The sequence below is a fragment of the Aplysia californica genome, unplaced genomic scaffold (assembly GCF_000002075.1).
Source record: "Aplysia californica isolate F4 #8 unplaced genomic scaffold, AplCal3.0 scaffold00374, whole genome shotgun sequence".
Classification (NCBI taxonomy): Eukaryota; Metazoa; Mollusca; class Gastropoda; order Aplysiida; family Aplysiidae; genus Aplysia; species Aplysia californica.
Window position 1 is genome coordinate 146,852 of NW_004797644.1, and position 12,581 is coordinate 159,432.

Below are 12,581 nucleotides of genomic sequence, written 5' to 3' on the forward strand. Positions count from 1 at the left end.
GTTTTTGTTTATTACTTTCTTGTAACACCTCTAATCTTCGGCACTTATATGACCTTATTGTGGTGCAAGTGTCGTAAAACTCTTAAAAACTATTCTAAAAAAGATTTAAATTATTTTGCGCGTTTGTGTGAAGGACATTATTTTGTGAACAATGTTTTTTGCCTCTTTCATGGGGTACATCCGCTATTCCCCATTCTACGAACTTCCGGTATATTTTACTAAGGAATTGTTGGAAAAATCTTTGAGCGGATGTAGGCCTAGTCAGTCGCCATTTTGGTCGCCATTTTGCTCTTGGTTGCGAGTTGCAAAAGCTGTCGGCTGTTTGAAGTGTATTGACGCACTGCATTTGGTTTGAGACGATTTGCAAGTTACCCAGAAAAATTGTTTGGCTGTCGAGTCGCTTTTCTGAAGATTTCACGTCGATCTTTAGATCTAGTGTCTTTGTCTTCCAGAGATCCATTCGTTCCTGAGCTGAAGGAGAAGAGTCCTGCCCTCTCGATCTCTTTGTCTTTGCCGCCGTCATGGGGAATTCTTCGTCTCTTTTCACCGCTGAATCGCTACTTCGTCTAGGTGAGCGTCTTGACTTGGAGGAAGGCCAGTTCTATGGCCTGGAAGGAGAGTACATGTTCTGTGGATTAGAGGTGAGAAGGGACACTTACTTAGTCGGTGTGGATTGTGAAGGAAACCGGTATTTGATTGAGGTAGATAAAGCTAGAGATAGTCAAGGTGACCCAGTTGTCAATAGATTGGCCGCTGGAGGGCAGGAATGGTACAGGGACTCCACTGGTTGAGGCGGGTGGCTGGAAGAGAGGTGAGGTGGATTAGTGGACCTAGGAGTGGAGAGGTGATAGTTCTCTATGATGTTCTGTGGAGGAAACCGATGAAGGGATAGGACAAGATGGTGGCTAAATGATAAGATCACTGAGTCTGAGTGATGGACTTCTGTACTGTATTGTAGTCTGTGTGGCAAGTGTGTGTTTGTCTGGGTCCGTGTGTTGTTTAAGTTTTATTCTATTCTAGCGATGTGTGTGTATGGTTTTAGGATTGTATTTTTGACTTTTGCCCATCTAGATCTAGATCTAGATCTAGTGTATTAACATGCATGTCTGAAGTCCAGAGTCAGACTGTTCACTTTTAATGGTTTTTGTGGGGATCTCTCTCTCTCTCTCTCTCTCTCTCTCTCTCTCTCTCTCTCTCTCTCTGCTCCCTCTCTCCCTTCCTCTCTCTCGCTCGCGCTCTTCCTCTCTCTCTCTCTCTCTGTCTCTCTCTCCTCCCCCTTTCCCCTCCTTCCTCCTCTCTCTACTCTCTCCCCCCCCCTCTCTCTCTCTCTCTCTCTCTCTCTCTATCTCTCTCTCTCTCTCTCTCTCAGGGAATTGGCTTGTCCATGACTTGGATTGGAACCTGCAGACATTTTTTTCTGTTTTTGTTGTAGAAAGTGTGGATGAGTGTGTTGTTAAGTTACTGTGTTCATCATTTTTAAATAGGTAAATGTTTGAGTTTATAATTCATTAGATAAAGGTAAGACGCCATATATAGTATAACCGGTAATTTGTGGTAGGAGGTGCGCCAGTCTCAATAGGATTCACCTTCTTTACAACCCGCTAACACCGACCCTTTGTTTGTCTCTTGTCATATATTATAGCCAGTCAAGTAGGTGTTTCATCGCTGATCATCAGTTTTATTAGTTGTAGCAACGGAAAAAGACAATTACTATTTTTAGGGGAAGAGGAGGGAGAAAAAGTCAGCTGTAGGAATTGATAAGGGAGGATATCCGTAACAAACGACCACAAGTATGAGACAGAGTAGTAGAATAGACGGCTAGGGTGGGAGTAGGGTTAGGGGTTGGTCTCTTCTTTGTTGTGTTTGTTGAGGTGGTCACTCGTTTCAGAAGTCCTTCCATTGATAATGAGGAAAGCTGAGATAGATTTAACAGTGGGAGTTGTGTTGTTTTTTAGTTTTCTTATTTAATTTATAAGCTTGTTTGTGAGGCTGGTGCTTTGAAAGGCATGGGGTGGTGGGGCTATTCAGTCTGAAGAGGAAACTGGGTAGGAGGGGTTGGGTGTCAAAGGGGAAATGACGCTCAATCCCTCATAGTCGGTGAAGTCGAAGACGTTAGTCTCAGAGAGCCAGGTAACAACGATAGCGGCCGCTCATTTTTGGGACAGGGCAGTTTTTGAAGGAGTTGAGGGAAAAGGGTGGAACACATCTACGGGTCACATGAAATTGAATATTTTTGTATTTTTTTGAGTAGTTGATTTGAAAAAGGTGTTCTAGTTTTAAGAATGTGGGCTGTTGTGGCTGAAATTCCGATATTGTTATCAAATATGACAGTTCAGGGGTCAAGGGGGAACTGACCTTTGACCTTTCATATTGGGTTTCAGTTTTGGAAGGCAAGGGAATCCAGAATGCCTGTATTTGGTGTGACGGGGTAGGGTAGTGGGCCGATCTTTTTCGTTTCAAATGATGACAGTTTTAAATTTTGTGTAAAGGCTTGATGATAGAGATTTTTGGTTTACTTGGCTGGCCATAGTGTTGAGGCAAATGTGTATATATATATATATATGTGTGTGTTGTTGTTTTCCATGGTCCATGCCCCTAGAGTAGATCCCCATTAACATAGTCACCAGTAGATGAGACTGAGCGCACATATTTTGGCCTATTTTTTTGTCTGGTGACGATTAACTAAATTTGGATTGCTCCACTAGGGAGTGGGAATGTGGGAAAGTGCCCGCCTCGTGACTCTTTGGGAGCAGAGGATGTTAGGATATAAAATACTTTAAGCTAACAATAATATTATGGTACTGTCGTAGTTCGAGTTCTGTGTGTTTGCGATTTTGTGTTGTCTAGCATTTGTAAGGTGTTGTTTGCGTTGTGTTTGAACTGTTATTTTGTTCTTAGTACTGTGTACCTACTAACTTTCTTCCCCTGGTTGTACTGATTATTATTCATGATGGCGTTCTTATAATAATAGATTCTAGATCTATGCTAGGAACGGGCACGGGACAAAATTATAGATTAAAAAATTATTTTGCTTCCATGATTGGCAGCGACCAGTAAAGTAGACAAGCTTCATTTCAACAGTTGTTTGCTTATTTCATGCTCAGTCATCTCATAGCTGCGTCTTTTGGCAAAGTACTCAAAATTATCATCAGGTATCTTCTGTTTGCTTACGACTGTGCTCTGAGCTCCAAAACACAAGAGAACACCTCTTTGCCAACATCAGCTTACCTGTTTCTCCAGCACCTGTGGTAACTTTGGACTGACATTAAATACCAAAAGAGATGAAAATAATGTTGTAACCACCTCTCGGAGAGCTTCGTATAAAATTTGCATAAGTGTACCTCTCCAGATCCTGCGGTCTCATATTTTGCTCATGTCAGAGAGAGTCAAATGCTGTAGAAAAATTCACCAACCGTGACTGCAGATAGTCTCAAACAGCCAATACAGACACAGAGATCAGTAACGGTCGCTAGAGCCGGTGCAGCGTTCAAACGACTCGAAGGAAAAACATCTGAGAGCACAGAGTAAAGACCTCAGTCTGAGCACAAAGCTGAAGGTTTAAGACAGCGCAGTGATTTTTGTCATCGTTCTCCTCCCAGTCAGTTTCATACCTTGCATTTTTTGGCCGTCATACAACACTGTTTGGTCAAGTTTATGAAGAGATTCAGATATGTACAGGATTGAAGGTTACACAGTTTGTTTTTGAAACAGTACAGATCTGTTTGCTATGTTGAATAGATCTTAAAACTTTGAACAGTTTGAGTGTTGCTATATTTTGTGTGCTATGTTTTGAAATGCAGAACTTTGTCCAAAGTTGAGATGCAGAAATAATTCAGTGTCAAACTTCTTCGGAATTAAGATTCTAAGAAAAGAAACTCCAGTTTGGGACAATTTAAGTGAACAAAATTTGCCTTTAGGCTCTAGGTTGCCTTTGCCTTTGTTAATTTTGTTTAACATTTGGCACCTTCGATGTTTTTTTGTTGTGATTGATTTCATGGATCTTTTCACTGTGTAAAACGTCCACCTGAAAACAGGCGTTCCACCAGAGGACGGAGAGACACGTTGGACCGGCAAGAGAGGACGAGTCACTGGAGAGCCCGTCATGAAGCCGGAAGACGTGGTCACTCAGCAGACCTAAAGCCAAGACTGGCCTGAGTCGGATTTCCAGCAGAGACTGCCACAGTTCCCCTTCCCCATCCCCTCCCTTGCAGAAGTTGGAAGTACTGGGCCTCATCGTGGCGCAAGGGTGAACTCCCTGTTCAAACCACAATACCCATATCATGCTGAAACAGGAGCAGACTGTGTGGAGAGGTTTGAGCTGGGTGGCCAACACAGTACTACACTCACCAGTGTGAAGGATGAATGGAGAGTCTATAGGCAAGTGTGCAAAATGTGAGCTGTTGGATGTAGTTTGTTAGTGTGTTGAATGAAACCCAAACTTGAACCTCTTGCGTTTAAAAAAAAATGTGTCATATATTTCTTGTAAATAAACTGTTAAATCTAAGTTTTGACTACTACCACAACTAGTATTATCTTTTATGTCATGTATATTGGGGCTGGAAGTGTAACACTACAGGTTTTTAATGCTGTCCTCTGTTTAATTCATCTGACTGCCCAATAGCAAGGGAAATGACTCTACACGACTAGGTGAAGGACGATATCATAATGAGTTATTTCCCTTTGTACAAACTGATGAGATGGCCTGGCATTTGTGTTCTCTCTCAAAATCTTTCAACTTCAGTTGAAATTCCTCCCATGACGCGAATTTTGCTCCCTTGAACATGATGCCCAACCGTGTGAAGTGAAAGAGAAACTAGGCAAGGCTTCCGCTTAGGAGAAAAAAACCAATAATTGCGCATGCGTCATTCGGGTGTATAATAACTCAGGTTATTCTACACCCAAAATTTGGGTGTAGAATAACACTTCGATATATATATATATGCAAGTATGTATTTCTTGTAAGTAAATCTTTTGATCTAAGTTGTGACTTTGTATTCTTGCTGACACTGCCCTGTGCTCTGCTATCTTCAAACTTGGTCATAAATGAGACTTTCTTGTGGTGGTAGAGACTAAACCTGTAGGCTACTAGAAAAAAATTAACAAAGTTAAATAATTGATTTATGTTTTTAAAAATTTATTTATGTATTATTTGTCTTATAAATACTTTTGTATTGGCTATTCCGTATCACACCTTCTGCATGAGTATCAAGGTACCAGACCTGCCAAGTGGTGTGATAAAATTGGGAATCTCCAACTGGCCCAAAATTCTTTGTTATAATAGAGGCACAAATCTCTACACAAAGTGACAAAGTCGGTTACACAGATAAAATTGGAACCCTCTACATTTTTTTCCCCAGGAAGAATCCTGAACGGATTTGAACATAATTTGATTTTTTTAATTTCTTGATAGTCTTTTGTATAATACACTGGAACTCGGTTTCAACGAGATGAGATAGATTCCCCGTTTTTATTTTTCTTTAAAATCAATTTAAAAAATAACCTGGATTCAACGAGCACTTCAATCAGCGAGCTCGGATTCAACGAGGTCGCTTCCAGGGTGAACAGCCCCCACAGACGTGGCTTTGCTCTTTTTTTCTCCCAAAACGAACTTTATCGAGATGACACAGGCGTGTGCATTTAAACGAATCGGGTCTTCTTTTTTTTTTTGCACAGCTCATTATATGCAGGCATTTCATGCACTACTTGTGACTTCTCTTTATACATTACTTGCTCAGTGCCTGTAATTATCTACACAAAACCCTCATGTTTGCTAACGAACACTCTGATTCAACGAGGTTTTAGGCCAGGCCCAGCGACCTCGTTGAATCCGAGTTCTACTGTATATATGCAATTTGTGGTAAATTACATAAATTCACCACTTATCGTAAATGAATCTAAAATACACATTTTCCTATAATATAAGGAATTCAGTCAGCTCAACTGTCGAAGGGACAGATGAACTGTGGATCTGTTAAAGGCTCCTAGCTGGGACGTGTCAGGTCCAGATCTGTGAGGTACAAGACTGCTGGTCCACAGATGTTCTGTGCAGTCTTTCTTTCTTCTCAAGTGCTGTGAGGGGAGGAGGGCGGCCGCTCTGGTAGTTCTGTTGGTCATGCTGGACTGTAAAGTAGTTCTGTTGGTATCATTGTGGACTAGAAAGTAGATGGCCCTGATTCAAGTACCGGGCTGGGCCTTCATGAACTCTGGTGTTTTGGTGGAGTTTTCAGAGGTCCCACCCCTTAAAAAGCCTTATAGTGTTGATAAGGGCATTGAACCCATACAACAACGTGATAAGGAAAAGATTTGAAACTATCCTGTCTTTCCTCCATGTCACTGACATCAACAACTTTGTTCACAGGGAAGAGGAAGGCAGCAACCCCCTCCTTTAGATCTGTCCCTTCCTCAACAAACTTGCGGAAACTTTCACCTCCAATGTCCCCCCAACATCAACATGGCTGTCGACAAAGGCACGTTGGCGTGGAGTGGCAGTCTCAAGTCTCAGCTACCCAGTGTACTGCCCAGACAAGCCAGGCAAGTTTGGTGTCAAGATAATTCCAGCTCTGTGGCTTCAGCAATGCCCACTGCACACTTGCCAAGTACTCTGATAAAATTGGAGCCCTTCGACATTTTTTTTTTCATAATCTGTTCTTGAACCCCAAGTGGATTTACACAAATGAGGGTTTTAAAAAAAATAGATAATTGAAGTCCATTCCCATCAGTTATGCGCAGCTTATTGTAAATGACAAGAAATTACGTTGGTTTTTTTTGCAATATTTGTCTGACTTACTGTAATGAAGTGAAAATACACGTTTTTATCTGTGTGTATTTACTACACTATTCTATAGTGGTTTATTTGCTACTTACGGTATGTAATGTGATCTACCGCGGTTCTGGAGACTCCATTTTTTCCTTGTTTCCTTGACACATGACAACAATCCAGCAGACAGGGATCATCCAGCAACAGACTTGCTGACACTTACAGATTTAACAACAAAGGACAATGCTGATGACAAGGAAAATGAAACTGATTCCTCGGACAGAGCGGTGTTGACACAAGAAATGTTTTTTGCTTTAAAGTGCACTTCATCTGTACCTGCAATAGAAATGTCGACTGTTGCGACCCCAGCACGTCATTGACTTCAGCACTTGACAGCCATGGAAGATGTAATGGTGATGAGCTGATGGACAACTTAACAGACAGCGATTTTAAACTTCTATCAACAAAAGTGGCGACATCTATGAGGACAGGAGATAGCTGGGAGACGCGGGCCCGGGGACTCTCTTGAACTCATCATATAGCTCAAAGCTACTAGTAGTAACTACTGAGTTCCATCTAGTTGTGGAAACCTCTCTCCAACAAAAGCAAAAGACATTTTAATGGGCCTACGGCAGTCCTAAGCCTGCAAACCAACTCCAGTTGGGAACTCAGAAGGGAATGTTTTTTTTAATAACCCACCCCCAGCCCAAAAGAAAAGAAAAACCCTAAATGTAAGTGGTCGGTGGGTGCTCTGGTGTGGTTTGTGCCTTCTTTCCTGTTAAACTTCTATTGTCCTTATAATATCTCCTATTCTATGTATGTTACTCCCTCCGGTACTTACTTTCACTTTTTCTGCCCTCTTATGCCACAAGGTGTCGAGGGGAGGTCAATTGTTGGATTTATGCTAGGTGTTTTGATCGTCATGCTGTTCCTTTGGAGGGTCTCTTTGTCTTCGTTGATCCATTTTTTTCTTTTGCCATGAAGTTGAAGCCATCGAATGACAGTGGGTAGTTGACGGGTGCTCTGGTGTGCTTTGCTTCTTCTTTCCTATCAAACATCTATCCTCTTTATCTCCACTCCTTTTTTGTGTGTTGTTACTCTCTTGTAACACCTCTAACTCACTGACTACGGATCCCGTCACAGGTACGGGGCGGGCGGGCGGTCGGTTCGCAGGTACGGCTCTCGTGCGTACCCCCGACGGGATGGACTTTGCGGTTTTGTTCCGTATCTTGTGCTCCCGTCAAATGAACGGGAATGGACTTCAGTGCTAGTTTTACCTCTTGTTTCGTTTCGTGCCGAGTTTGGCGGAAGTTTCGTGGTAACTTTTTAAGCAATTGAAGGTGAAGGAGTCACCTCATCTGGGGTTGACCTGACCGGAACTCGCGCTATGTTTTTTCTAGTGGTGTGCGAGTAAGCAAAAAATCTTGGTCGAGTAATGATCGATTAAAAGCAAAATTGTTCGGTTAACCGATGAAATTGACCAAAAAAATTTTCTCGACCAAGAAATCTAGATCGAGCAGGGGTCAAAAGTCATCGCAGCTGCGCTGTAGGCCCTAGCACGCATTTTTCAGCTGATGTCTGGATCTAAAAATAGCTTTTTGTCTTCATCGCTTCGCGCGGTATAAAAATAAGAGTCAAGTAGATCTAGATCTCTAGAAGATGAGTGCAAAGTTAGTTAATTTGTTTAACATGTATTTTTATTGCTCCTTTCGGGAAGATTGAAGAATACCGGACCACTCGTATTATTGCGAGAGAATGGGGGAGCTGAGGAAGGGATTGGGGGGGGGGGGGTGTCTAAGCTAGGCCTACCGGTGTGAGAGAGATTAAAAAGTGATAAAAACTGGGGGAAATCATGAATTCCTAAGGTTGTCGAGACATAGGCAAAAGTTGTCCTTATCTGCTGGTCCGGTTGGTCTATTCTTCAATCTCACCTCCTTTTTTGTTTGTTTCTTCGCTGTTTCCAGCCCAGATCGAGCATATTTTATGAATAGGTTAGGCTAATTCATTATGCTGGTATTTATTCAAAGTGTTTTTCAAGAAAAGTAAAGATCTAGGCACAGGAACAAAAATCTGCACAGTAATACAGAATAACAAGTTGCAGATCAAAGTCGAAGCGTTGAAATTAAGTAAAAAGAGGAAAGCATCCAAATTACTAAGATTGAGAATGTGAACAAGTCTAGATCTCTAGATCGGACAAAATCTTCTGGCTTAAGAGGTCAGACAGAATGAGAGCAGATAGAAATGAAGAGGAACTGAAATAAAAACTTGGTTTGTATAGATGCCAGTGGGTCACTGGTTTGCATGATATAAATCAGCTGATCGGACAAAGTAAAAAAACCAACAACAATACTAGATCTAGCCTACAGACGATGTGTCTCAAAGTCATGTAGGCCCAGATGTAGATCTAGTAAGCCTACGATTCTGCTTCTGGCATGTTGGAGGGGCCTGGGTTTATGGGTTTTAATATGTTTTTATATTGTTGTTGCTGTACTGTCAGTAAATCATTTAGAAAATGACACCATAGATGCTTTTTGAAGAGAACGACCTAGCGCGAAAAGCTAAAATGAAGGAGAACTACGCAACTGCGCGCATACGCTTATCAACGAAAAGACCCTCATTGTATGAATATTGATAAGTTGACACGCTTACACTAGTCTCACTTTCGTACTGGTGGCGCGAGACATTTGCCAATTTGTTGGTTTTCCAGGAGCACGGCCATTTCAATGTCTTTTACCCTCAGTGCAGTTAAAAAACCGCGACAGTCTAAAAATAAAGAGTGGTTGGTGGGTTTGACATTCGACAAGATTCCCAATTGTGTATCTGATAGTAAATATACTCTTGGGCAGCTATTTCATAATTAAAATATACGACTTTATTCTATTTTGACTAATGCTATGACATTAAAATATGTTTGGCGTTTGTTTGTCAGCAACGAGTAATTTTAGCGTTTGATTGCTGTTCGTTCGAACAAGTTTCATCATTGCCAGTTTGAGGTTTACCCAGGAGCACCATTATCCCAAAAGCCTAAATAACGAACACAAAACCGCGACCATCAACAATTGAAAAGAATACTAGCTTTTCTACTGAATAATGAGCTCCCAGTTCTACTATTATATTAAACATACATCTTACAGAATTATAACTGTTATATCATTCTTTTTACAATTATAGTAAACATACATCTTACAGAATTATAACTGTTATATCATTCTTTTTAAAGCAAGAAGTTTGTCGTATTTAAAAATGAGGCAAAGATAAATATTACATTTCACGTTTGTTTGATAGTGACAATCAGTTTTGGTGTTTGATTGATGTTTGTTCGAGTAAGTTTCATAATTGCCTGTTTGAGAGTTACCCAGGAGCACCATCCTCCGGAAAGCCTAAATGGCGAACACAAAAACACGACCGTCAAAAACTGAAAGTGGTACAGGCTTTTATACTGGATAATTATAATAACAGATTCTACTATGAATATGATGATAAACATACATTTTATGAAATCGTAAATGCAGATTTCATTTTGTTAAAAGTTTGAAGTTTGCTGGGTTTCAAAACGATGCAATGACAAAATATGGGTTTCGCGTTTGTTCGATAGCGACAATTAATTTTGGCGTTTGATTGATGTCTTGCTTGGTCAAGAAAACATTTTGGTCGATTTACTCGACCAAAAATCTTGCTCGGTTAATCGAAAAATTTGACAGCTCAATTGCACCACTAGTTTTTTCTATACAAATGTATGATAGTAATCCGACAGTCGCGTCGAAGTAACCGTCGCATGAACAAGAATCACATAATTTCGCTGTTTTCGATACTTCTGTACGTTTTGCTAGTTCTAGTGACTTAGGATATGATGTGTCTGATAGTTAGGACCCTGGATATGTACCCGAACACGGCCCGAGTCGTAGTTTTAGGGCTAGATCTAGCACGTCTAGCACTAGTACTAGTACTGTTGTGTTATTGTTCGCGCGACGAAATCACAACTTCGTTCCCTACATCTGTTTCATGTAATTCAGTGTATGAGTCTGAATAAACGCATAGACCAGCTTTTATATTTTCACCAAACACTCACACATGGATACAAATCAAAACAGAACACTTTGAACTTTTATTTTTGTTGTTGTTGTGAATTTCATTCTATCTGTCAAATACTGTCATGTCTCTGGAAATTTTTCGAAAAATCAAATTCATTTCAATTTTGAAACAATCATAAGAATTAAAGCATTAGACCTAGAGAACTTAAATTTTTTGCAATAGATTAAGTTTGAAAGTAACTTTACGGTGTCAAAAAAATAATTACAATAGGGTAATTCTGAGAGTTGTGGTGGTGTTTTGAAAAATGCCAGTACTCAGCGCTAGTGACCAGTAGTCAGTGAGCTAATCTTCTGGCGCTTATATGACCTTTTGCAGTTGCAAGCGCCGTAAAACCTCTACTAAAACAACTACACTAAACTAAAAATGGGTTGCTTGTTTCAACAATGTTATATTTCTGTTTTTTGTTTTGGTTCTGTGTGTGTGTTTATCATTGTTTTGTGGGTGGCTTGGGGTCCGGTCGAAATTCTTCTTTGCTGCCTCTTAGTTGTTTCTGTCTCTCCATCATACTTGTTTCTTCCGACTATTTTGTTTTCTTACTTTTACTGTTCGTGGTTGGCGGGTGCTCTGCTCCTTCTTTCCTGTCAAATATCTATGGTCCGTATCTCTCCTTCATTTGTATGTATGTTACTCTCTTGTAACACATCTGTTCTTCGGCTCTATATGACCTTATTGTGTTGCAAGTGCCGTAAAACTTTTTCTAAAACTAAACTAGGAGTCTGCGATGTAACAACAGTTAGGCACTTCAATGAGCCATGCAGAAGTGAATTCACTTCTCGTGTGAGGAAATATTTTCGTAATACCGGTACATGTAATTAGTCGAATATCCCGGTCTGCTGGGACGTTTTATCCCTCTCAGCCTAGGTTGGCCCTAAAATAGAAAATTCTGACATTTTAAACTAAATCAAAGTCTGTTTGGAGATCTGGGACCCACTTTTTGAAGAGGGAAGAGCGGTCAAGTTGTTGGTGTCAGTTATGTAAATTAATACCACCATACTCAACTTGTGGGAACTGGCAATGTGGTGCCATCTGTTACCGGTATGTAAAATCTATTAAGAAATTATCTTAGATATATTTGATGCTGTTGAAAAAAAACGTCTCCCACAGAATAAGAACTCCTTAAGTCAAACAGTTTTGTTTTTGTTGCTTTTTTCTTTTTCTTCTGATTACACACAAAAAGATGCACAAAATGTCCATGAATTATGTGCATACGTAATACGTTTTATTATTTTGATCCTACATTCGATGGTCACTATAGAGTGAAGTGAAAAAAGAAAAAGCCCTTGTGAAATACTGTCAAAAGACTGGGTCCCTAAAGGGAAGGTGCTTCTGAAATGGGGCTTTTTTTTCAAATTTGCCGTGTACTACTGTGTACAAAAAACATTTGCTATTATGTACAAAACTGAAACTGTCTTCAGTGTAATTGAGGGTAGGGGCTGTTCAAATATAATCTTACACCTTTTTTGGGACTTTTTGACCCCCCCCCCCCCTTTCTTACACTTTTCTTACATTTGCCCTGTATCTCTCACAATCCCTGTTATTACTGATAATTTAAGCTGAAAAAAAAAGTGAAATTAGTTATCATCAACAAGTTCATAATTAAGTCAAAAATATTTTTTCGCCTCACAAAAGTGTAATATTACATTGGCATTAGTGCAAGAACCCCCCCCCCCCCCCCCCTTTCTTACACTTTTCTTACAGGAGCCCAAGACCCCCCCCCCCCCCCCCAGGCGTA

The 12,581-nt window shown here is 40.5% G+C and overlaps 1 long non-coding RNA gene across 1 annotated transcript; it reads left to right on the top strand.

The window, feature by feature from the left end:
* The first annotated feature begins 303 nt into the window (after positions 1 to 303).
* Positions 304 to 4,381, top strand: LOC106012447. The gene is made up of 2 exons (XR_001185032.2): positions 304 to 641; positions 4,035 to 4,381. It is a non-coding gene; the product is annotated as an uncharacterized LOC106012447 (long non-coding RNA).
* The last annotated feature ends 8,200 nt before the right edge of the window (positions 4,382 to 12,581 follow it).